General features: G+C 35.8%; 1 non-coding gene and 1 pseudogene across 1 annotated transcript; both read right to left on the minus strand.

Moving 5' to 3' along the window:
* Positions 1 to 26,959, minus strand: part of LOC133070575 (RAB11-binding protein RELCH-like) — an 85,256-nt pseudogene that overhangs the window by 28,165 nt on the left and 30,132 nt on the right.
* Positions 1,313 to 1,382, minus strand: LOC133070885 (small nucleolar RNA SNORD36). The gene has a single exon (XR_009696280.1). It is a non-coding gene; the product is annotated as a small nucleolar RNA SNORD36 (small nucleolar RNA).

The following is a 26,959-nucleotide window of genomic DNA, read 5'->3' on the forward strand; positions in this document are numbered from 1 at the left end:
AAACAACATACCCTCCCTTCCTCCAAAACAGAATTATTTTTCACCACAAATCCTGTTAGGACTGCAATAAGGCTTCTTTCTTTCCACTTCTGAGGATACCTATACCTGGATCAGGATTAAGGGACTCAGAGAACCTAAAAAATGAGTTCACGGGGGCTATCTGTTGAAGAGAAAGAGGATAAAGCAAAGATGAAAATATGGCAAGGTGTCTAGAGATTGTGGGCTTGCCCAAGACAGCTTTCCTTAGGATGTCAGGAGCAACCTTTTCCTTCCCTAGGAACATTATTATATTTTCAAATTTGGAAAATCCCGCTTCTAGGTATTTACTGATATGGCCTACAATATGTACCAGGAATGATCCTTCATTCCTCTTTTTTACCTCAAGGATTAAGTTGCAAATTATCAGTGATTTAACCAGAGCTCCTGACTGGTGTTATGACTTTGTTTTTAAAGTAAGTGATGTCAATTCATTCCTGCTTGCATATCAAGATCATGGGGTTTTACTATTGTAATGACTACAAACATAACAAAAAATGACAAAAACAAAAAAAATGACACATACTGGGTTTTGTTCCCATATGTCTTCTTCATAGAATATAAATCTTTCTTTGACTGGAAAAGAATTATATCTGTTCTCATATTCCCATATGAAAAGGTGACATAATTCATTAAAGTATTGGATGCCTAAAATTAAGAAAAGAAATTATGCAGCAATCTACTGGGCAACAAACTGGAGGCAGGCGGTTGACAGATCCCTGATGTCCATGTTTATTCAGGTTACAGAAGAAAGAGGTGGCAGGGGAGTTGTTGGTAACTGAGATCTCAGAGTTAGACTTAACCCAGAAACAGTAACCTCAAGACAAAATGGTTTGAATGTCATAATATGTTACACATAAACTCACACGTTTCTTTAGTCTAGCAGGATGTCTCAAAATTAAATGTACATACTACAGTCAACTCTATTCCTACATACTTTCAATGAACAACCAGAAAAATACAGAAAATTCTATTTACACAATAGTATTAAAAAGAATAAAACACTCAGGAATAAACTTTAGAAGTATGTACATTGTATTCTGAAGACTATAAAACATTACTGAAAGAAAATTCAAAAGACCTAAATAAACGGAGAAGTGAAGTGAAGTAAAAGTCGGCCAGTCGTGTACGACTCTTTGCGACCCCATGGACTATACAGTCCATGGAATTCTCCAGGCCAGAATACTGGAGTGGGTAGCCTTTCCCTTGTTCAGGGGGTCTTCCCAACCCAGGGATCACGCCCAGGTCTCCCGCATTGCAGGTGGATTCTTTACCAGTGGAGTTAAAAAGCTTGGATTTTACTCTTCACAGTGATTCCAGGTGAAGAAATTCATGCATCATTGCCAAAACAAACAAAAAGACATCTTAAATTCATGGATTGAAAGGTTCACTATTGGAATGGCAACAATCTCCAGATTGATCTACAGATTCAGGGCAATCCTTACAATTTCAGCTGGCTTCTTTGCAGAAATTGACATGTTGATCTTAAAATTTACACAGAAATTAAAGGGACTCAGAATAGCCAAAACAACCTTGAAATACAAGAACCAATTTAAGGGGCTGGGGCTTCTTTTATGGGTAATAAAACTGTTCTAAAATTGATGGTAGTGATGGCTGTGTATCTCTGTGACTACTAAAAACCACTGAATTGTAGACTAAATAGGTGAGTGGTATGCTATCTGAATTACAATCTCAATAAAGCTTAAAAGATGGAAAAACAATTAAAAAAGACATGTACATATATAGAACTGTAGAGAACTGTAAATTCAAAGTTGTGTATATTGTTTCCAACTTAACTTGATTTTCAGTGATTAGAGTCTCACCCTAAATTAGTGTGCATTATAATTTGCAGGTAACATAGGGACTGTCAGAGATAATATGAATAATATATAATGTTCCCTTTCAAATAATGTCTCTGGATTACTAAATTAGTAGATGAATCTACTAAATTTTAAAGAAAAAAGTGAATATCTGAAGAAAGTGGGAAGAGAATTCTCAAAGACCATATACTTTAGCAATATTCCGGAGAGTAATATTTTTTCTTAAGAACAAGTGACAGAGCAGATATAAATAAGGCCATGAAATCTGTCTTCATAAGTAAGAAATTCATCTTTTTAGGATGGAACAATGAGTTACTTAAAGACCTAAATGTCAAGTGTACAAAGTCAAAGATCCTGAATTCTAGAGAAGACGGGAATATTCAATATAAAACCAAAAGTATTGTTAGTAAATAGTGAGTTGAATTATAAATATACAGACTTCTTACATCAAAGGTTTACACTTTATATTCTGTATATATTTGTAATATATACAAGTATACAGTATATACAGATACTATGTCTATTATTTACCTCCTTACTTATGCATACACAAAACCTCTTGCTTTCCCTGAGCTCATTAGTTTTTTTATATTTTTTTGTATTTTGTATCTCACTTGATTCAGAATAAAGCAAAACATCCCAGACGTTTCTTAAGCACTGTTAAATCACTGGGCTGGGCAACAGAAAGAGTAGCATAATTTATATCCCACATATTATTTCCTAATAGCATTTTTAAAAGATAACATGAGCATTTACAATAACCTAGAATACAACAGCTAGAGAAAACCCAATACAGCTATTTACCGGTTCCCAACATTGTGGTAAAAGCTCAGCTTCAACACGTGTGGGTCCAACGTGACGTGCAAATGCCACACAGCCCGTCAGCACCGTTTGCCTGAAAGACGGAATTAAAGCATGTAGACTAGCATTTGCATTAGAAAGCACAACTAGGACTAAGTGTTAAAGGAGTCAGCTCTAATTATCATGGAGTACAACTATTTTTGTACAATCAAATTTGACTTTTGACTTTTCCCAGTGGAAAGGCTGCCCCAAGGGAGTGAGTTTCTTAAGACTAGTCCTTCCAGCAATGGCAACACCATTTGAGAGATGTTGTGAAGAGATTCTCTACTGTTGTAAAGCTGAATCTCCTTAATTAACTTCCCATATATATAACACATTCTGAGATTATGTTTAATGCTTCCATTTCTAATGAATTTCAGTTTCTAGTCACTAAATCAATCTATGATTATTTTCCCAGTATTCCTATAATTCAGTTTCCCAGGGGGCACAGTGGTAAAGAATCCACCTGCCAATGCAGCAGACCCAGATGACACAGGTTCAAACCCTGGACTGGCAACGTCCCCTGGAGGAGGAAATGGCAACCCAGTCCAATATTCTTGCCTGGAAAATTCCATGGACAGAGGAGCCTAGCCTATAGTCCATGGGGTTGTAAAGAGTTGGACACGACTGAGCAGACAGATTTCTGTAATTAAAAACTATGATACCATATTAGTAAAATGATACTTGAGAATTTTTGGTATGGAACGCAAGATAACTGTGGTAGGCAGCTTCTGACATGATTCCTAACGAGGTCTGTCTCCCGATATTCATGCCTGTATGTAATCCCATCTTGGTGAGTGTAGACTGGACCCAATGATTTGCTTCTAACAAACAGAATAATGGCCAAAGTGATGGGATGTCACTTATGAGATGAGGTTACAAAGGCCTGTGACGTCCATCTCGTGAGACAGTCTTTTCTGCCTTCTCAGCTGGCATGCTCTGAAGACACTACCATGTTGAATGGTTTCATGTGGAGAGAAACTGAAGGCAACTTCTGGCTATAAGTCAGTGAAGGAGGAACCAAGGCCTGCAGTCCAAAGACCCATGAGAAACTGAATCCCGCCAATGACCAACCACCTGAATGAGCTCAGACGCAAATCCTTCCCCCATGGACCTTGAGGTGACTACAGCCACAGACAACACCTTGACTACAGCTTTATAAGAGACCCAGATGAACTGACTCACATAAATCATAATACAAGTGTTACTTTAAACCACTTTCTTTTGGGGTAATTTGTTATAAAACAATATATAAATAATCTGATAGTTTCATTTGATGATGGATTTATAGTTCAAAATTTTGAAAAAGATTTTTCACTTTTCATAATGAAGGTACATTTAAAATGACTCTGAAAGTCAGAATGGTAAGTTTCTTTTTTTTTTTTTTTTTTTTACTTCTGATTACCTATGACTTCAAAACCAGTAAAACTTGATGGAAAAAAAAAGCATGTTTTCCAGAGATATTTCAAAGTAGCCAACTTTAAGGAAAACCAAAACAGAATGTTTAATTCATATCAACTATAAAAGCAATAACTCATTGCTGTTTCTTAAAATATGTCAATTTAACTGAAAATTGAAGAGTGACTTTACATTTCTACTTAGTCTATCCAAGTCAGCTACAACTGTTCTCTCAGGCTGAGGAGAACAATGACAGACAATAAGTATATGGGCGGTAGGAAAATGTTGAGCCAATATGTCTTCACTGTATACGGCAGCTTCCTTTCACCATAACCTTGTAATTTTTATCTACATGATTTCCCTTTATACTTATGTCATTGTCTTCTCTGATGGCTTCTCAATTTTTCTTTCTCTATTTTCTCCTACTTTAGGAAGGCAAATAAAGTGAATAAAAGACAAATGGAAAAAGAAATTCCCAGGCTTTAAGATAGACATTTAGCTTCCCACTAAAAATTTCTTCATTTCTGATCATTTCTACCGCTACTAAAATAATGAGAAGTCATATACATAGGTTTCAGAAATATTTGATAATTATAATAAATGAACTGTTGAAATTTAAGCATTTTGAACAAATGTAAGAAGTATATACTTGTATAAGACCTTCATGTGAAATAACTTTAAATCGTGAAGTCACCATCACTATATTAAACATGTACAAATTTGTTCAAAAAATGTTAAGCCCCTCAAAATAAACTTTCTAGTCAGCAGAATTAAGAGTCACAATTGTAAAAAGTAGGTCAGTTTTGAAATATACTTGAAAACAGAAAAGATCAGATGGCTACAGATTATTAATAGCATTGGAAACAGACTCCTGTGATAGTAAAAACACTATTTCTACTTGTGGGAAATCATAAATACTGTTCCTACTTGTGAAATTATTTGACTGGTATTTGACACAATGGGCTTCCCTTGTGGCTCAGCTGGTGAAGAATCCTCCTGCAATGCAGGAGACCTGGGTTCGATCCTTGGGTTGGGAAAATCCCCTGGAGAAGGGAAAGGCTACCCATTCCAGTATTCTGGCCTGGAGAAATTCCATGGGCTATAGTTCCAATACTTTGGCCACCAGATGGAAAGAACTGACTCACTGGAAAAGATCCTGATGCTGGGAAAGATTGAAGGCGGGAGGAAAGGGGGACGACAGAGGATGAGACGGTTGGATGGCAGCACCGACTAGATGGACATGAGTTTGGGTAAACTCCGTGAGTTGGTGATGGACAGGGAGGCCTGGCGTCCTGCAGTCCGTGGGGTCACAAACAGCAGGACACAACTGAGCAACTGAACTAACACAATAGGTGGAAATATGGTGTTAGTTATGGCTGCTAGCAAAGAATTACCAAAAAACGCAATACAGCTGACCATAAAATTGGACAGTCCTTGTGTCCTCCTCAGGAGGGCACAAGGAAGCTTGTGATTCAGTAAGTAAAGTAATAACTGATTATATGTCAAACTTATGCTAATTTAAAATTTTTGCTTTATTTTTTATTCATATCAAATATAGTTAACAGTTTAGCTTATTTAAAGAAATAACTTTATTTCTGAAAAGTGGAAGATCAACTGCGAATATGCGTGTTTAAATCCTGATGTATCTTGACCTGAAGTCACGCGGATAGCTACTTTTGGCCACCAGGTGGCAGCTGTTAGCTTTACATGCAGTCTGTAAAAACGGGCTATGTAAATTGAGAGATTTTTGCCTTGCACTCTGAAAATGACAATGTAATAAGTAGTATTTAATTATTAATTAAGTTTCCAAGATAGGAAATAGCATTTTCAAGGAGAAGATAAAATATTCATTTTCCTATACAGCACCATCAAATTGTCCTCAGAAAATTTTCAGTTTGCAAAGACTGGAACCTGATTGAATTTCCCTTACTTCTATTCAGCTAGCATGTAGATTAATCTTGACTGGATCCTGAAAAAAACATGTCTCTCTGCTTGCTCAGGTATATTTTAATAAGGGTAGGAAAGAGATACCTGTTCATAGAGTTTAAAAGTCTACATGACTTTTTATTCTCACGGTGGAGAGATTCCTTGTGTTTTAAATTTTGGGCTTGATTTGTCTTACGGTTCACTTTATGATTTTCCAACATTCTCAGAAGAGGTAAAAACTCTAACAATCAGTAAAACAAGAACTAAAATTATATCAAGTTACCTAATCTTAATGTACAATTCTATTGTTTTGCGAATGTATAAGCAAAAGTTATCTGCTTATTTAGAAAATTGCAGTGTGGAAACATTTCAACAGCTCAGTCTTGTCCAACTGGTGCTTAGTCTGCTTACCCTCCACTAGGATATTCTGTTCACGTTCACACTTGCACAGCTTCTCCTAGTATTTAAAAGTCTACTTTCTGGGGAGACATCTATCGTGGTTGCCTGAGCAAAACACCCATTCCCCTTTCTTCCAGAAGTCTCTTGGGTATGTGTCTTGTCCCCCTGCCCCAACCACCCTCATGCCCCTCAACACCCCCAAGTACAACTCATTTCTCCACTCAGGCATCCTTGACTGTGGGCGTTTGAATCAGGACTAACTAAAACACTGTATCCCTCTAGCCATACAGAAACTGCTTTACAGACAGCTTGGTGATGCAGACATTCCTATGTTAAATATTTTATTTCTGGTAAAGCATAACTATTAAGAGGCCATGCTGTATCTAGTTCATCTGTGGGGGGAAAAGGGAAATATTTAGGAGTTCTTAGAAATCAAATGTGAAAGATAAAAGCAAAGACTTAATGGAATAATTAGCAGTCCAAAGATAACGAACACAAAAGTGCAGAAGTTCAACGTAAGCAGTTGGAATGACAAGAAGGAAAACACTGTAGGGCCTTCATTGTGAACAAGGTCAGTGTTTCCTTTATTAAAAGAGACCTTAGAAAGAAAAGATGGCATTAAGATAAAAAAGGTAATCATGATGCCAAATTAATAAAATGAGCAAGTCAACATTGTATTTACTTCCCAAAGAAGCAGTCACATTCACCTCTGCTCATCATCTGGCCTCTTGATCAAATTGAAAAGTATGTGGTGAAGCTGGTCTCTCTCCTTAGGCTCAGGATGCAGGCAGGCTATACACAATATGAGGGGGATCAACTCCTAAAGAAACACGAAGGTGGAAAAAGTCAAAGTAAAAGTGCATTGCAGAATATTCTTTTCCCCCCAAAGTATTCATAAATGGAAGTTTTAAATGAAATAAACCTCAACAGAGAGAGGAGCAAATTTTTATTTTGTAAGGCTGATAATTCAAGAGAAAAACATAAACATAGTTACGGAGAGATTGTGCAGAAGGTGCACATCACAATGCAATAAAGTAACTTACGATTGAACTAACCTTGTTTTCTCATCCAATACTTCCCAAAGGTCTATTACCTTTTACACTAAGTAACATTTTATCTTACTATAAGCTGATATAGTAGTTTAAATTTTGAAAGTGCTTTTAAATAAAAACTTGCAGAAGTTAACTATATTTTAAAACCTAAAATGAAAAACAGAAAATAAAGATAACTCTTCATACTTCCATAAGCACAGTAGGATCAGAAATAATTACTAATTTTATACCCTTAGCACCTAACCTAGTGGCCAGTTAAAAAGACCATCTTCACAGGTGTTGAAAGCTCCCCATAAAAACATTTGCAGAAATGTTCTATTTTGAAATGAAAATTTTAAATATTTTGTTCCACTTTCAACATACAGAGGTAAATTTAGTATTTTCAAGGAAACAGACAAGAGTTTATTTCTCTTTTACAAAGTATTTGAAAATTAAAGCTTTTTCACATTTTAATTAAACCAAGATAAAATCCTAAAATACATTTAAAAGATATTAATGTTTTTCACTTTCGAAGTAGATTTGCAAATCTAATGAAATAAAAGTTCAAAAGTGATAAAGTATTTTTGGAGAGAAATCCTCTAAGTTATTTTGCACATATTTTAAAGAAATCACTATGATATAATAAAAAGGGTAGAATGATTTTTCTCATTTATTTTTCCCATCTACCTCCCTACCCACCAAAAAGTACTAGCAGATTTAAAATAGGAATCAATCACTATGTACTAATGCATGACACTTTAAAGAAAAGTCTACATTATTCTGAAGATCCTCCCTTAGAAACAGATGATATGCTTTTAGAGAAGTTGAGACTGAAACTAAGGCATGACTAGAAGTCCTTTCCATTATTTCTAATGTCTTACATATATTATGTTAAATTATAATTACATGATATAAACCTAAATTCAAAGCACAAAGATGTAGATAAGAAGAGGAAAAGCAAATCTGAGAAGCAAAAACAAATTTAAAACACTTGTTCTGGAAGAGGAAATGGCAACCCACTCCAGTATTCTTGCCTGGAAAATCCCATGGACAGAGGAGCCTGGTAGGCTACAGTTCATGGGGTCGCAGACTAAGCAAATATACTTCACTGGCTGAACTTATCTTTAAGATTAAGAACTGGGAGAAGTGATTTGCAACATATATAATCCACAAAGAGTGGAAAAAAGAAAATCTATAAATAAGAGAAACTTATTAGAAAAATGGGCAGTAAACAAGCAGACACTTCACAGAAGTAGAAACACGAATACAAAATTAGAAAAGGCACTCTACTCTCATTAGTAATCAGAAAAATGTAAATCAAACCATGAGGTTCCATTTTAAATGTACCAAACTGACAAAATTTAAAAAGCAAACAATACGAAGTGCTGACACAAAGGGAATTTTTAATACACTATCAGTTAGTTTAAATTAATATAACTACTTTGGAAAATAATTTGTCTGGCAGAAAACAACTTATGTAGCAAAAAAAAAAAAAACTAGGAAAATGAAAATCCACATGACCTATCAATTTCCACTCCAAAGACTACTCTAGAGAGAGTTTTGCACTTACATATTCACCAAGTGACATGTATAAACGTATTTAGAACATCATTGTTTTTAACAGCAAAGAAAAGGAAAACTAGAAATAATTCCAATTTTTACCAAGAAGAGAAATGAATTACCAAATGTTCAAAAAAGAGAAATGAATGAACTACAACCACAGGCATCAATATGAATAAATCTAAAATTAAAAGTGAACAAACCAAGTCTCAGAAAATATGACATGCTTTCTTTCATACAAATGTCAAAAATGTGGAAATGTAAGCTATATATTATATGAAAACATACAAGGTAAAGCTATTATAAAAAAAAAAGTAAGGAAATGCTAAGTACAAAATTCAAGATTATAGATATCCCTGGGAGCAGTGGAGGAAGAGGGATACAATTGGAAATAACCACATTGGATGCTTTCTTAGATACTGAACATTCATATATTGATATATACATCACTCAAGTATTAACAATTTTTAAAAATTCCTACTTAACAAGTAACTTCAATATACCAATCTACAGAACAGCAGTGATGACCTTGGCACTTGTCTAAAATCATATGCAAAATATGAAGACAAATGTATGTATATGTATAACTGAATCACTTTGCTATACAACAGAATTTAACATTGTAAACCAATACGTCAATAAAATTTTAAAGTCAAAAAAAAACACTTATTCTGCCATCTTTCAATAGCAACTCACTCCAGTGTTCGTTCTTGCCTGGAGAATCCCAGGGACGGGGGCACCTCGCAGGCTGACGTCTATGGGGTCGCACAGAGTCAGACACGACTGAAGTAACTTGGTAGTAGTAGGTTTTAGACGAGTGAATAACTGAAAAGTGGGGAAAGTAATTTTGCACTGGGAATGGAACTGTATATGTATGGATCCTTGTATTTTGATGTTTTCCAAAGATGCTTACTATGAGGCTTGATGGCTGAGGACCATTAATACCAAGGATCCTTAGAGAACTCCACTGAGATTGCTAAGGGCCAGTGCTTTTAATGAGAGGACTAGGATGACACATAAGCATATTCCACTGAGAGTAAAAGTTTAAGGATTAAAAGGTAGTTATTCTAGAAAGTACTAACAAAAAGAGAAAATATTTTAATGCCTGAAGAATCAAAAAGGCCCTATATAGTTCACTTGTACTTTTCCCTCATGGCTGATCTTTCTCTCCCATGGGTTTTCTTGCTTTCTCCTAACCCTTCTCCCTGCTTCCCAATCATCTCCAAATATTCACTCTTAAACTATCTCACTCTACTCTCTTCCTATTGCATTACTCTTTAAAGAAATAAACTTATGAAGTGTAGGTAAGATATCTGCTCTAACTGCAAGTACATGCATACACCCTCTGTTTAAAATACAGAATAATAATTTGTTTCTTTATCTCAAAAACAGGTATACCAAAATAACTGTGTTACTGTTTACTTTTTGTGCCTTAAGTTTTCTTTTCCTTTTTTCTTTTTGTTCAAACCATGAGGCTTAGTGATTCTTAATCAAAGAGGAATTTTATGTTATACATTACTGTAATGAATCTTTTAACCGGAATGTGGCTACAGATGTGCCAAACCAAGAACGCTAAACTCGGAGTTCGAAGAGCTCCTGTCTCAAAACTCCTAAATACCAAAGAACCCAGTGAAAACTGTGAACCTGAGTTTTTGTTTCCTCAACTGAACATACAGGAATTAAGCTGAGTACAGAAATCAAAAATACATATATTTTATCATTTTCTTACCTATTGCTAACAAGATTGTTAATTTTCCTTTCTGAGATCAAAGCTGGCCTCAAAACCCTTCTCAACACAGCAGCCATTACCAACCAATCCAAACGGACACATAGGAAAGGAAAAAAAAATTGTCAGTCCTTGTCTCCTTGAACTCTAAAATTCTGTGAATTTAGGACTTTAGAGAAATATTCTTCCACTTTTCTCAATCACAGTTAGTAATAATTTACACTGCCATCTGTTTTTATTTCTTGCTGGCTAAAATAGCAAATGTGGGAAGTCAGTGCCAATACACTTTGGTTGATACTCTACGCCAAGAAGAACTGGGTACATCCTGGCACCTTGATGGCTGTGGCCATCATAAAGTGTGCCAGATAGCTTCCTCTTCCTGAGCATCGCTGAGTTGAGAAGAGGTCCAGAAGGTGACGGCAGGAAAAAGTGGAGGCTGTAGTCTGTGACAGAGCCATCAGGACTTTAATGGCTAAGTTATGACCAACTTCAAATATCCTAATTTCCTCTTCCTCTATCATTCATTTAATCACAACTTCTATTTATACCACTCTTCAAATAATGAATTCTGTAAGTACGTTATCTGCTGTGCTGCATACCTTACTTCTTGTAAAGTCACCTTTTTCAAGCCTCTGACATACTAGTTTATCCACAAGACTCTATTTAGGATTTTCACACTACAGTTGACCCTTAAACAACACAGGTTTGAACTGTGCTGTGGGTCCATTTATATGAAGTGTGTGTGTGCTTAGTCACTCAGTTGTGTCTGACTCTTTGCAACCCCACAGACTATAGCCCGCCAGGCTCCCTTGTCCATGGGGATTCTCCAGGCAAGAATACTGGAGTGGGTTGCCATGCTCTCCTCCAAGAGATCTTCCCAACCCAAGGATCGAACCCAGGTATCCTGCATTGCAGGCGGATTCTTTACTGTCTGAGCCACCAGGAAAGCCCAAGAATAGCCTATCCCTTCTTCAGGGGATCTTCCCGACCCAGGAATTGAACCAGGGTCTCCTTCATTGCAGGCAGATTCTTTACCAGCTGAGCTACCAGGGAAGCCCACTTATATGCAGATTTTACCCCATAAACATGTACTACATTACTACACGGATCTGTGGTTGGCTGAATGTAAAGTTATACTTGGATACTGAACTGTGCAGTGGTCAGCACACATAATCTGTTCACTGTTCAAGGAAGGGTCAATGGTATGCATAAATGTATAGATTTGAATCAATATTCTCCCATTGGTATCATCATCTCCATCTGAAGAAATCCAGTGTTTAAAATAGTTTCCAAAAAAAAATAATAAAATAAAAGTTTCCTTATAATTCGAAATAAAATATTTAAAAACTGGCGTCTAGATTTTCAGAAGAAAATGTGACAATGGTTTTAAAAATGTCTTTGAATAATAACCATGGCGAAATAATAAAGCTTTGATAAACATGATATCCAAAAGGAATCCCTTACCTACCCCGCATAAAAACGTTACTGAGTCCATATTTGAAAGCAACAGAAATTTTAAATATTTTCAAACATGCTTTATCAGTTAACGTGTACTGAAGTGAAATATAAAACTGATCTCCTACTGATCATTAGAGAGGAAATCAGTGTAGTAATCCAATTACTGAAGGTATTCCAGCAGTTTCTTACCATGGACACTAGGAAAGATATTTCTAAGGCCTTTAGAATTCATTACTCTGAAAGACTTAGTAATCTGCACTTTACTCAAGTAAATGAGTTTTGCTTCAAATGGTTTGACTTCTGCCATTTTGACAACACTAGTTCCCTCCATATGAAGGACCTCCCGCCCTTCCTATGAAATTTTGTACAGAATTAAACAGGAAAGGCTTCCAGTATTTTTCTTTCAGTTTTACAAGTAAAACAAAATAAATTCTAATGATAATAAAGAAATCATTTTCAAGGTAGTAAACATCTTCAGAGATGATTACATTTGATTTAATGAATACTTTTACTTGACTTTCTCAGTCTTTAAAGATTAATATGTGTTCAGACTACAAAAACAGAAGAAAAATAGTACCTAAACAGGATCTAAAACAATGTGAGTGATCAGATGTTAAAGGGAAAAGATATGAAGTAGGAAATGAGATCGGGCACAATTTAAAATTTTTAAAAGTATGGGAATGTTGATATGATAATGACTCCAAGATCTGAAAGGAATCTAAAATACAAAAGGAAGTATTGCACTTAGATCAGATGCCAATGAGGAAATGTTTGAGTACTTCAGATCAGGAAGCAAAATTCTACAATTCTAGAAAGGTGGTATCAGTCCAGTTAATTATAGGTCACTACTTGTCTTCATTATTCCACTGAAAATATTTCCTATAACCTAAGCTTCGAAAAAATTTTAGATGGCTCTTACTAAATTTTTTTCATCTAGTCTTTTGCCTAGGAATTAAGCAATAATGAATTAAAATTTAAAGTCAAATACTGTTAAGTATTCACCCTTTGATTTGGATTTTCAGTTGAAATTTGTCATGATGTTGGTAATAACATACAAAGAAAAAAAAACATTACAAAGACTTTTACAAGCAAAAGACAAGATTACTCACCTCTGGAAAAGTTTTATACTTCAAGGGCTGCTAAAATACCTATTCTTAGAATTATTATCTATAATTCCCAGGTCTTAGCCTTCAGGAAGCCTAACTGAAATACTTTAGTGACTTTTAAACTCTGATACTGCTAAAGAGCATGTGATTTGCTCTGAAAATTACAAGATACACACACACAAACACAACATGGGTGAAGAAGGTGGACCAAGCTTACGCGACTTACTATCTACTTTACTATACTTGTGCTACTACATTGCACTCATACAATTATAAATTATATTATTACTCTTAAGTCAAAAATTTACCACAGAGCAACCACAAATGGTAATGCAAAAGAGTAAAGTCTGGTTTCTTAGAAGATGAACAAGTCTTTAGAGTGACTAGCTAATTTTTCAGGCTTTTAGGGAATTGGTGCTCTCCTGTATTTGTTTTCTTTTTATAGCTTTAATGATATACATTTTACACAACACACTCTAAAACAACCAATGGGTCAAAGAAGTCACTAAGGAAATTAAAATACTTTGAGATAAATGAAAAACAGAACATACCAAAACATGTGAGATGCAGCATAAGCAGAACACAGAGGGAAATTTATAGCCATAATCACCTACATTTAAAAAAAAATGAGATTCCAGTTCAACAACCTTGCCACAAAAAGGAAACTAAACTAAAGGCCAGCAGAAAGAAGAAAATAATAAAGATTACAGCAGAGGTAAGTGAAATATAGGACCGAAAAAAAAAAAACAGAATCAACAACATCAGAAGTTGGCTCTTTGAAAGGATCAATACATGGAGAAGGAAATAGCAACCCACTCCAGTACCCTTGCCTGGAAAATCCCGAGGACAGAAAAGCCTGGTAGGCTGCAGTCCATGGGGTCGAAAAGAGTCAGACACGACTGAGCAACTTCACTTTAAAAAAAAAAAAAAGAAAGGATCAATACAATTGACCATCTTTTACCTTGACTGACTAAGAGAAAAATAGAGAAGATGCAAACAACTAGAATCAGAAATAGAGGACATTAGTAACAAACTTAAAAAAAATTAAAAGGATTATAAGTGAATACCATAAACAATGCTCCACCAACAAGTTAGATAATAAGTGAACTAATTCCTAGAATCACATAAATGACCAAAACCGACACAAGAAACAGAAAATCAAAACAGACCTATCACAGGCAAATAGATTGAATCAATAATTAAAAAAACCTCTAGGATCAGATGATTTTGCTTGTGAATTCTAAAACACATTTAAAGAATTATTAATACTGATCCTACTCAACTCTTTGAAAGAACAGAAAAGGAAGAACAATTCTTAACACATTCTGTGTGCAAATACTATAAAGAATTTCCTGTTCATAAAATACAAGAGTTAATGCTATTTGAATGTCAATATTCCTCAAAGGAATCCACAGATTCAGTGCAATTCCTATCAAAATTCAAATGACTTTTATGGCAGAGACCAAAACTGAGCATCCCATTATGTGGAACCAAAAGGGGCCCTAAATGGCTAAATGATATTGAAAAAGAGAACAAATCTGGAAGACTCATACTTCCTAATTTCCAAACTTACTGTAAAGCTACAGTAACCAAAATAGAGTGGAACAGGCATAAAAATAAATAAACATAAAGACCCATGGTACAGAATTCAAAGTATACAAATGAATCCAAACAGCTACATCAAACTGATTTTTGACAAAGGTGCCATGACCATTCAATAAAGAAACAATTGTCTCTTCAACAAATGGTGCTGGGGAACCTGGGTAACTACATGAAAAGAATACAGTTCTGAACTCCTGCCTCACTCCATATATTAACAAAAAACAAAACAAAAACATGGATCAATCACCTAAATATAAGAGCTAAAGGTATAGAACTATTAGAAGAAAACATAGGGGTAAATCTTTCTGACTTCAGCTTTAGCAGTGGATTCTTAGATGGATACCAAAAACATAAGCAACAAAAGAAAAAATAGAGAAATCAGATTTCACAGAAATTAAAAACATCTCTCCATTTAAGGACAACATCAACTACAGGATGGAAGAAAATACTTGCAAATCAGATATGAGGTCAGAGTTTAATATCCAGAATTGTAAGAACTCTTACAATTCAAAGACTAACAATCCACTTAAAAAATGGGCAAAGGATTTACTAAAATTTACTGCATGTGAAATGATGGCTCAGGGACAGGGGAAGAAAAGCTCTTATTGTACAACTTTTCATATTCAAAAGATGTTAAACCATGAATATACATTATTTAATCAAACTTTACACTCTGTTTCTAATGTTTTATTTTTTAAATTATCTAGGATATTGCTATGATCAATCATACAAATGGACATTTTAATTGTATTCACATACTGATAAAAAGGCTTATACTGATAAAAGAACACAAAAAACTTGAGAAATAAGAAGAAACAAAAATACTAATCCTGAAATCATAAGACCTTTTAAAAAAATAAATTTATGGAACTAGGGTAAAATATTAAATACAAGTAATCCAATATCAAAGGATAAAATCAAAAGTTCTGTGCTTCTATGCCCTGGAATTAGTTTCAAAGAAAGGCAAGATAAACCTCATTATTTACCAATTTAATTTTGAGGGAATGCAACTCTGGTATACTAAAAATGGTAAATTTTCTGGTAAAACAAAATATGATACAAATAATTAAGAAAACAAAGATAAGTGATCAAATCTTCATGAAATTATAAGTATAAAAATATTTTTAAATATAAAAAACTTAAAATCAGCCAGAAAAGTAAACATCATACCACAAATAAAATATACAAGTATATATATAAATATATGCTTACATATATAAGTTCAGTTCAGTCGCTCAGTCATGTCCGACTCTTTGCTACCCCATGAATCGCAGCACGCCAGGCCTCCCTGTCCATCACCAACTTCCGGAGTTTACTCAAACTCATGTTCATCGAGTCAGTAATGCCATCCAGACATCTCATCCTCTGTCTTCCCCTTCTCCTCCTGCCCCCAATCCCACCCAGCATCAGGGTCTTTTCCAATGAGTCAACTCTTCGCATGAGGTGGTCAAAGTATTGGAGTTTCAGCTTCAGCATCAGTCCTTCCAATGAACACCCAGGACTGATCTCCTTCAGGATAGACTGGTTGGATCTCCTTGCAGTCCAAGGGACTCACAAGAGTCTTCTCCAACACCACAGTTCAAAAGCATCAATTTTTCAGCACTCAGCTCTCTTCACAGTCCAACTCTCACATCCATACATGAACACTGGAAAAACCATAGCCTTGACCAGACGGACCTTTGTTGGCAAAGTAATGTCTCTGCTTTTTAATATGCTGTCTAGGTTGGTCATAACTTTCCTTCCAAGGAGTAAGCATCTTTTAATGTCATGGCTGCAATCACCATCTGCATTGATTTTGGAGCCCCCCAAAATAAAGTCTGACACTGTTTCCACTGTTTCCCCATCTATTTCCCATGAAGTGACAGGACCAGATGCCATGATCTTAGTTTGCTGAATGTTGAGCTTTAAGCCAACTTTTTCCACTCTCCTCTTTCACTTTATATTTACATATATAATATATCTGATTACTGATGATGCAAATTTATAAAAACTCATGCAGTACAATCAGTTTTAGTGGTAGAGTTTTTTATGATTAAAAAAGAGAAAATAAAAATTTTTAAAAAGCTTAAACTGCATCTCATAGCAATTAGGTTTCTATGCTATTTTAAAGATTATCTTAAGGAAACATAGTAAAAGGGATGCAAACATTAATGCATTGCACAGATTATGTTACAAGCTGAAAAAGGAAAAAGAAGTTCAAACACCATTCTGCCAGGCAGAACTGCAAAACAATCTGAAATTGGACACTGATCCTTCAAGACATAGAAAATTTTCATACTTCTTAATATCTCACAACTATTCTTAAATGTTAGGTAAAATAAAACCGTAGTAAGAAAACAGTCATGTTTACCATTTTTAAATTAAAAATACCTATAGTTATAAAAATTATTAAAGCTCTACATATACGTTTTCTTGAGGATCAGTACAAATTTCTTGTGCTAAACAGATAATTAAGGATAAGCTCTTATATGGGTTTTGCCAATGCATTGTGTACCTATCATACTGTAGGTCCCGTTAATTATGATTTAAACCAGCGGTATAGATTAAGAGGTTAACAAAAGAAAACTTGTAGGACACGTTCGATAATATTCTTAACCTATTTAAAAAATTTGTGAATTGCAAATTGATTTCATAAATTGAATAATTCAAATAAATAAACTTGTTTGCAAATAAATCATTCATTATTTAAATGAGATAACACATAATTTTTCCTTAATCTTTTAATGGTGAAAAATAACTCTAAAGAATACTTTCTTAGTATTTATGGCTTATAACATAGGCAATGTGTACCAAAATAAATCTGCTACTCTATTTTAGACATTTAAAGCATCTGTCAATAACAGGTTAGCTACAAGAAAAATGAAAAAGATACTCTCAAAAGTTATTGCAGACAATATTATAACTATCCTATTCTAAGACAAGTCTAACTACTGCCAAACAAACACAATAAAACTAACATTAATAAGAGGTAACTACAAGTACATTTATGAAAAGAGTTACATTATTAGTTCCTATTAATGTTCAATCCCAAGACTGTCTATTTCTGTAGGCAAGTCACACATATCATATCAAGAGAGAGATCAAATAAATTAGTTAACCGATAATGTAGAGAACGGACAGTGTTCATGGCACATAAATGGACCTGCAGTAATAGTTAGTGTGCAGAAGCTAATGATGCTTTAAGCAAAATTGGAAAACATGAATACCATGCACTTTTACTGAACTCACCTGACAGAGGTGTAAAACCATTCTCTAGGAGCAGAGATGCATGCACAAAAGTAAGAATATGATTGCACGTAATAAACTTTAACAAAATAAAAATATAACACTAAACTTCAAAATGACAAAAAATGGACAGGGTGATGATGGGGATGACAGTACTTCTCTGGGCCTCACCTCTCTCTTGGCCAACAGCACGTTAGGGACGATGTGCGGCAGGCAGCGCCCCAGCATTAGCATGATGCTCGTCTCACTGTCTGCAATCCGAGACACCTAGAAGACCACAGGGTTAATCAAAGACGACACTGGAGGCCTCCTGTGCGTGATGGGACTTCAAGGCTATGATTTGGACCCTGTCACTTCTGTTTCAAACACACATTCAAAAGGACAATTTATGATGAGGAGGAAAACAAAAACAACAACAACCTGAGATTCCAAACAGGACAAACATTTTTGTAGACCAGAAATGGATTTAAAACAGTAGTAAGAAGCAAGGGAACAGACAGGGAGGCTTACTAGGCTTCAGTTCTGGGAACAAATAGCGATAACACAGGACTGGGGCAGCTTCAGTGGTTTTTAATCTTTGTTTTGGGGGAAAAGGTACCCACAAAGTCACGATCTTTGGCTAAGGTGAAAGAGTAGTTTGCATAATGAAAACGCATGCAAGGGGAAGTCCATGGGGGCTGCCCCAGTCTTGCAATGAGAACTGCCATCTGCCTCCAAACCATCCTCTAGCTCTCTCAGATTCTTAATGACACTGTGGGACAGAAGCCCAGGAGAGGTGAAGTGGAATCAACCACAAGAAAGGCATCAATAGAAAGGGAGAAGTATAAAGAAAGGAGGAAAAAAACACCCTTTTAAGATAAGCCTGCAACAACCGTTACAAAGGACTTGATGAAAAGAAATCCGAGAGCCAATAAACTCTGCAATCAAAGACAATCAATCCTAGAGAAATTAAAAATGGAGTAATCTAAAAATAACTGAAGTTATAAATAATATATATACCTGACTTGGTTTTCTAAATTACACCATAGAGAGGCATATAATTGTAGGTTGGTAGACATAAAAAATTAAAACTAGACTGTAAAGAGTCACTTTCATACTAAAAAGAGCTTTAATCCAAAGATAAAAATAATCAACTACTTTCCTTAAAAGCTGAAAACTTTGGAATTATTTCTTAGAGTGTTTGTTAGTTTAAATAATAGATTTGTACTTGAAACAGAGTTGTATTACAATTATTTTGGGGGTAAAAGGCTAACAAGAAAAATGGAATGTTTTAAGAAAATTGCAAGAATCTGGTATAACTTACCTCTGATCCTAAACGACTATCTGCTGACATTCGACAGAAAGAGAGTAGTGCTTGATGGAAAGCAGGAGACAACTTCCAAGAAGAAAACACTGAATGAAAATGGGACAATACCAAACAGTTAAACTGGCGTTTAAGGAGGAGGAAAGTTGCAGGTTATAATTCCCATCATCGCGTGAATCCTACCCCACAAATGTTTGAATTTCTCAGTCACAAAAGATTTAAGGTCACTTCACTGGAGAATCATACAGGGAAAAAGGAATAGCAATAGCTGCTGATCTTAAAAGAGCTTGATATTATGTGAATGAATGTCTTAAAAATGTTAATGGATTAAACCTGAAGTTGTATGGCAGGTCAATGTCTATAGAAACTGTTTGCAAAACCTGAAATGAGGATTTTTTTTTTCTTCCCGAATTCTCTATGGTCCCAGAAAAGTAAAGAGTGGCTGTGAAGGCTAACCTGGTATGTTGCTGAGAAGTTCTGCAGATCCATATCATGATAATGTTAGAAAGCCTTAATGTTAGAAACCCACACAAAAGAATTAAAAATGAAAAATAAATGAAGGAGAGGCTCATTCAACATTCACATATATTTTAAAGGATTTTTTGTAATTGAAAATATTAGCTATTTATGTTTAATAAAGAAAGTTAAAACATTTATATTTGTAAAATAACACTGGTCTCTATGTAATAGTATTCATAATATTGTAACTATGAGTTGTACTTTATGTGCTTAATCTATGAAGAAAAGGGGTAACGTCTAAGGTTATACAACACAGGTTACTTAGTATACACCACAAAGCGGCCCCCAGTAGCATCTGATTTTGGAGTTAGTGTGCCAAAGCTGAAGCCTGTTTGCTCATTACTTCCCCCTCCCCTATTCTTTCAGCGGAGGGAGCTACAACACATCTAACTGCCCAAGCCAGAAAGTCTTTATCCTTCCCTTAGTTTTAACCTCCTAATCCAATCAATTTTACCTTCTAACTATCTTATAAATCTATCTACCTCTTTCCAATACAGGAAATTCCCCCATTTCTTTCTTGGACTCTTCCAAAAGATATCCCATGAGTCTCCATTTTTGCTACCTTCTAATTACCACTACTCTAGAGGACTCTCTAAAACTTCAGTTCAGTCAGTTCAGTCACTCAGTCGTGTCCGACTCTTTGCGACCCCATGGACTGCGGCACAACAGGCCTCCCTGTCCATCACCAACTCCCGGAGTTTACTCAAACTCATGTCCATTGAGTCAGTAATGCCATCCAACCATCTCATCCTCTGTCTTCCCCTTCTCCTCCCGCCTTCAATCTTTCCCAGCATCAGGGTCTTCTCCAATGAGTCAGTTCTTCGCATCGGGTGGCCAAAGTATTAGAGTTTCAGCTTCAACATCAGTTCTTCCAATGAACACTCAGGACTGTTCGGATCTCCTTGCAGTCCAAGGGACTCACAAGAGTCTTCTCCAACGCCACAGATCAAAAGCATCAATTCCTCGGCACTCAGCTTTCTTTATAGTCTAACTCTTACATCCATACACGACTACTGGAAAAACCCCATAGCCTTGACTAGATGGACCTTTGTTAGCAAAGTAATGTCTCTGCTTTTTAATATGCTGTCTAGGTTGGTCATAACTTTCCTTCCATGGAGTAAGCGTCTTCTAATTTCATGGCTCCAGTCACCATCTGCAGTGATTTTGGAGCCCCCAAAAATAAAGTTTGCCACTGTTTCCCCATCTATTTTCCATGAAGTGATGGGACCGGATGCCATGATCTTAGTTTTCTGAATGTTGAGCTTTAAGCCAACTTTTTCACTCTCCTCTTTCACTTTCATCAAGAGGCCCTTTAGTTCTTCTTCACTTTCTGCCACAAGGGTGGTGTCATCTGCATATCTGAGGTTATTGATATTTCTCCCGGCTATCTCGATTCCAGCTTGTGCTTCATCCAGCCCAGCGTTTCTCATGATGTACTCTGCATAGAAGTTAAATAAGCAGGGTGGCAATATACAGCCTTGACGTACTCCTTTTCCTATTTGGAACCAGTCTGTTGGTCCACGTCCAGTTCTAACTGTTGCTTCCTGATCTACATACAGATTTCTCAAGAGGCAGGTCAGGTGGTTTGGTATTCCCATTTCTTTCAGAATTTTCCAGAGTTCATTGTGATCCACACAGTCAAAGGCTTTGGCATAGTCAATAAAGTAGAAATAGATGTTTTTCCAGAACTCTCTTGCATTTTCCTTGATCCAGCAGATGTTGGCAATTTGATCTCTGGTTCCTCTGCCTTTTCTAAAACCAGCTTGAACATCTGGAAGTTTACAGTTCATGTATTATTGAAGCCTGACTTGGAGAATTTGAGCATTACTTTACTAGCGTGTGAGATGAGTGAGGTGTGCGGTAATTTGAGCATTCTTTGGGATTACCTTTCTTTCTAATTGGAACGAAAACTGACCTTTTCCAGTCCTGTGGCCACTGCTGAGTTTTCCAAATTTGCTGGCATTATGAGTGCAGCACTTTCACAGCATCATCTTTCAGGATTTGAAATAGCTCAGCTGGAATTCCATCACCTCCACTAGCTTTGTTCATAGTGATGCTTCCTAAGGCCCACTTGACTTCACATTCCAGGGTGTCTGGCTGTAGGTGAGTGATCACACCATCGTGATTATCTGGGTGGTGAAGATGTTTTTTGTACAGTTCTTCTGTGTTTATTTGCCACCTCTTCTTAATATCTTCTGCTTCTGTTAGGTCCATACCATTTCTGTCCTTTATTGTGACCATCTTTGCATGGTATCTCTGCTCTTCTTGAAGAGATCTCTAGTCTTTCCCATTCTATTGTTTTCTGCTATTTCTTTGCAGTGATCACTGAGGAAGGCTTTCTTAACTCTCTTTGCTATTCTTTGGAACTCTGCATTCAGATGGGTATATCTTTCCTTTTCTCCTTTGCCTTTCACATATCTTCTTTTCAAAGCTGTTTGTAAAGCCTCCTCAGATAACCATTTTGGCTTTTTGCATTTCTTTTTCTTGGGGATGATCTTGCTCCCTGTCTCCTGTACAATGTCACGAACCTCTGTCCATAGTTCATCAGGTACTCTGTCTATCAGATCTAGTCCCTTAAATCTATTTGTCACTTCCACTGTACAATCATAAGGGATTTGATTTAGATCATACCCAAATGGTCTAGTGGTTTTCCTTACTTTCTTTTAAAACTTAGATACCAAAAAAAAAAAAAAAACAGATACCAAGTCTCTAAAATGAGTTAACACAGCTTATATGACTTAGTCTCAGCTTAATTCTCCAACTTCCCCTCCTGTTGTCTTCTCATTTGTATGCTTTGCCGAAATCCTCATAAATCCTTCTTAGCTCCCCAAGTGCAGTGTTCTTCCTGCTCCTGTTAGTCCCTCTTAGGTCTCTTTGCCTGGTTCACTGCTACCTACTCATCAGGTATAAAGTTAGAAAATACTTCTTCCCTGAAAGCTTTCCTACTCTGATGACTAGGTTAGGAACACTGATTGTGTGTTCCCCAAGCAAGCTGAACTTCTCTTATATTATTACCTTTTACAATATTATAATTGCCTGACAGTCTCTCTTATACTGTAAAGTTTGTAACTGAAGTGTAACATGTTTGGTTACCGTTACTATACTCTTCATTTGGGCTTCTCCAGTGGCTTCATTTGGGCTTCCCTAGTGGCTCAGATGGTAAAGAATCTGCCTGCAATGCAGGAGACCCAGCCTGGATCCCTGGGTTGGGAAGATCCCCCAAAGAAGGGAATGGCTACCCACTCCAGTATTCTTGCCTGGAGAATTCCATGGACCTCGAGAAGATTGGCAGGCTATAGTGCATGGGGTCCCAAAGAGTCAGACATGACTGAGCAACTAACACTTTCACTCTTCTTTTAAACTTCATATTCTTCATTAACATTGCCCAACATACAGTTAAGAGCTAAAAAAAGTTAGCTGGATAAATTTAACAACCATCTTTCTCCTGAGAGTGGCTTTGGACTATAAAGGAGATATATGGAACTACTAAACATTAAGAACTACTACAAATGCCACTGCATTATTTTTATGACTATATCTTAACCATATTAGATTAAATGCACTTTGAGGACTGGGCCATGTCTATTTCAATCACACACAACCACACACAAAGTTGTGGCATATGAGTAAAAATATTTGCTTTGGAAAAAAAAAATCAAATACTTCTCACTAATAATGAGTACCTTTAAGTCTAAAACAAATTAGTCCTGCTTTCCTATTACATCCCAACACTTGCTCTAATACTCCTCCATTTAACAGGAGGAGGAAGTATGACTGGCTCAGAATGCATCACAAGGTATGTGTGAGGATTAACTAAGCTAGCATATGTAAAGCATTTAGAACTGTGCCTAACATATAAAAAGAACTCAATAAATATTCCTCTCTTAGAGAATATTCTTTTTTCACATTATAATGTAAATACTTTTTGTCTCCTCTACTAGGAAACATAATCATGATGGGCAAGGGACCCTGCTTTAGTCATCTAAGTTCAATCATTGCTATTCAATAAAAATTAAATGAATTAAGATAATATTCATGACACAACATTACTAATGGAGGCAGACACAGGAAAAAGGACTAAGATCAAGAACTAATCGCCTTTTTATAAAGGCAACTATTTAATATCAAAGCTTTCTACTGAATCTGATAATGACTGTAGAACACAGAAAAGGTAAAAAACACTGGGTAAAATACAGCACACAGAACATATATATTATTTATGGGTATCAGTACTTAGCTAAAATAGGACCTAGTTCATTTATGGTCTATTCCTCTTTAACACAATTTAACTTAGTAATTATTTGTGATTTTTTTGCAATGATGTGGACTCTGCTATGTGTTAAGTTCATGTCAGACACATAAAAATTCATGCATCTGATCTGCAAAATAAGAACTGAAACTCTTCTAGTTTGACAATGTACTAAATAGCTGAAAGATGCATCTCAAAACACAGAACACATACTAACCTATTGTGTTTATCAAAATGGACTCTGTTTTTACTTGATGGAGAAGAAGATGGTATTCCTTATCTTTCTCTCCTGAGGAAAGAATGTGGGAAATTCTCTTTAGGAACAGTGGAATCAACTTCATCTGATTTTGAAAGATGGACATCCTGTTTTCTCCCTTGTCAAAACTATTTATAACTGATTTCTTTCCACTGTCTTCAGAGTCTCTGTGGGGAGACTGATCCAAAGAAGGTTGAACAGAGTCACAAACTACAGGGCTGGCAAAGTGTTCATTTTTGAGGAGGTCCATTTCACTGTAAAAGAAAGAGAAATTATTAGTGAAGAATTGTATTTTTTAAGACTTTGGCAATAGCATAAACCTCATACTGGGTTTAATGCTTTAAAAGTATAACATGTTAATAGAAAGTGGTTTGGCAACTAATTAATCTTTTCTGTACCATATATATTGATGCTTTATATAGAAATGTAGCCACAAACTCTTACAAAACATAAAAATGATTTTATAAACTATGCTTTGGATTATCACTGAGCCTTCTTTGTGTGCGAAATGTGGAAAATTCCATCTAACCCACATCATGAGTATAAGAATTAAATGAAATAATGAATGGAAAATATGTATAACACTAGCATGAAGAAGTTACTTTATTACTACTGATACAACCTGAAGAAAGTAAAAAATATCTTACTCCTTGGTTCTAAGACATATATGATTTTCTGATTATTACAGTGATTAACAACTTTTGGGGGGAAAAGAACACATTAAGTATATAAGCATTTATAGATTTTTTTTTCCCCCAGAAGTATTAGGGTATGAAAAATTATAGCTTTCCACTGAAATATTATCTTATATGTTTATATAATCTGTCAATTTCTTTAATAATTTTAAGAGGTTTTATAGAAATGATGATTAAGTACTAACCTTTCAAGTCTTCTGATTTGTTCCATCAAAGACCATTCTCACTATTGAATAAACTAATTTTATCTTCTAATTTCTGCACTATCGAGGCATTCTAAAATCAGAATGGGAGAAAAACAGAAACTCAAGATCTCATAGTCTGCTTTGACATGGCTTAAACACTTTTTGTGGACTATATTATTAATACCTCTCACCTCTACAGTCTGCGGAGTTTCAAGGGTTGAAGGAAGGCTGCCTAAAACTGGTGTAGAGCCTCTAACTCATCTTCTTCTACACCGCTGGCCACTTCCACAAGGTCTTTCCAGTTACTTGATGATTTCCAAAATCTCGGTAGGGCTGTAGTAAGTCTGGAGGTTTGGGAATGTTTAATCCTACATCATCCCATAATTCAAAATCTTAAAAGATAAAAAAAAAATCCATGTGGCAGTTTTATCTTGCATTTTTGAGATGGATCTTTTCCTTATTGCTAGCATCTTGAAAATTCAACATAATTGTGTGATAATGTCAAAGTGGATGTGCCCGGTGAATAAATATCCTGGGAGTCAGGAAGTGTCTAGGATTAAACTGTGAGATGCACCCCCACCTCATACTTGGAAAATAAGGGAAACAGGGTCCTCAGTGGAGAGACAAGTTTTCTTTACAGCAAAAAGGATATTCTGGACTTCCCTAGTGGCACAATGGATGAGAGCCTGCCTGCCAATGCAGGGGACCTGGGTTTCGTCCCTGGTCCAAGAAGATTCCACCTGCCTTGGAACTACTGAGTGCAAGCTCTAGAACTTGGAGGGCTGCAACAACTGAGCCTGCAACCTTCGACTACTGAGACTCATGCACCTAGAGCCTGTGCTCTGCAACAAGAGAAACCAAGGAATGAGAAGCCCATGTACCCCAAAGTGAAGAGTAACCCCAGCTCGCCACAACTAGAGAAAGCCCGCGTGCAGCAACAAAGACCCATCACAACCAAAGAATTAAAAAATAATAAATTTCTAAAATTAAAAAAAGGATATTCAGAGAGAAGTTGAAAATGAAGAACGTTTATTTACAATAAGAAAATTTCACATAGCACCACAGAAAGGAAAGACAGGAAGTAAAGGAAAGAATGGGCAACAGGGAACCAAAAAACAATAAGACAAGGATTATACGCAGATAAAAATATAAGAAAATTATCAATAAGTATGTAATGAGTGTTACTATTCATGCAGATACAGAGATGAACAAGAGATTCGTTTAGTCTCAAGAAGATTATAGGCTAGTCAAGGGAGATAAGAGATAATCTTAGGTAACAATAGAGCCATGAAGATAAAATCAGGCCACTAATATAAATGATCAAAAAACAAAATCAGGTAAGAAGTCTTACATTTTAGGCAGAGGCTAAACATGAAAGGAGTGAGGGCTCTAGGATAGAACTGCTTTAAGGTCAATTGAAATTACCATTAAACATCACTTAATGGTTAAAGAATAAGTAATGATGAGCACTTGCACTGCCCTTTATAAAATAATTTTATTGGGGTATATAATTAATAAATAACAAACCACATTATTTAAATCCGACTGTTTGTGACCCCATGGACTATAGTCTACCAGGCTCCTCCGTCCATGGGATTCTCCAGGCAAGAACACTGGAGTGGGTT

The sequence above is a fragment of the Dama dama genome, chromosome 15, assembly GCF_033118175.1.
Source record: "Dama dama isolate Ldn47 chromosome 15, ASM3311817v1, whole genome shotgun sequence".
NCBI classification, from domain to species: domain Eukaryota; kingdom Metazoa; phylum Chordata; class Mammalia; order Artiodactyla; family Cervidae; genus Dama; species Dama dama.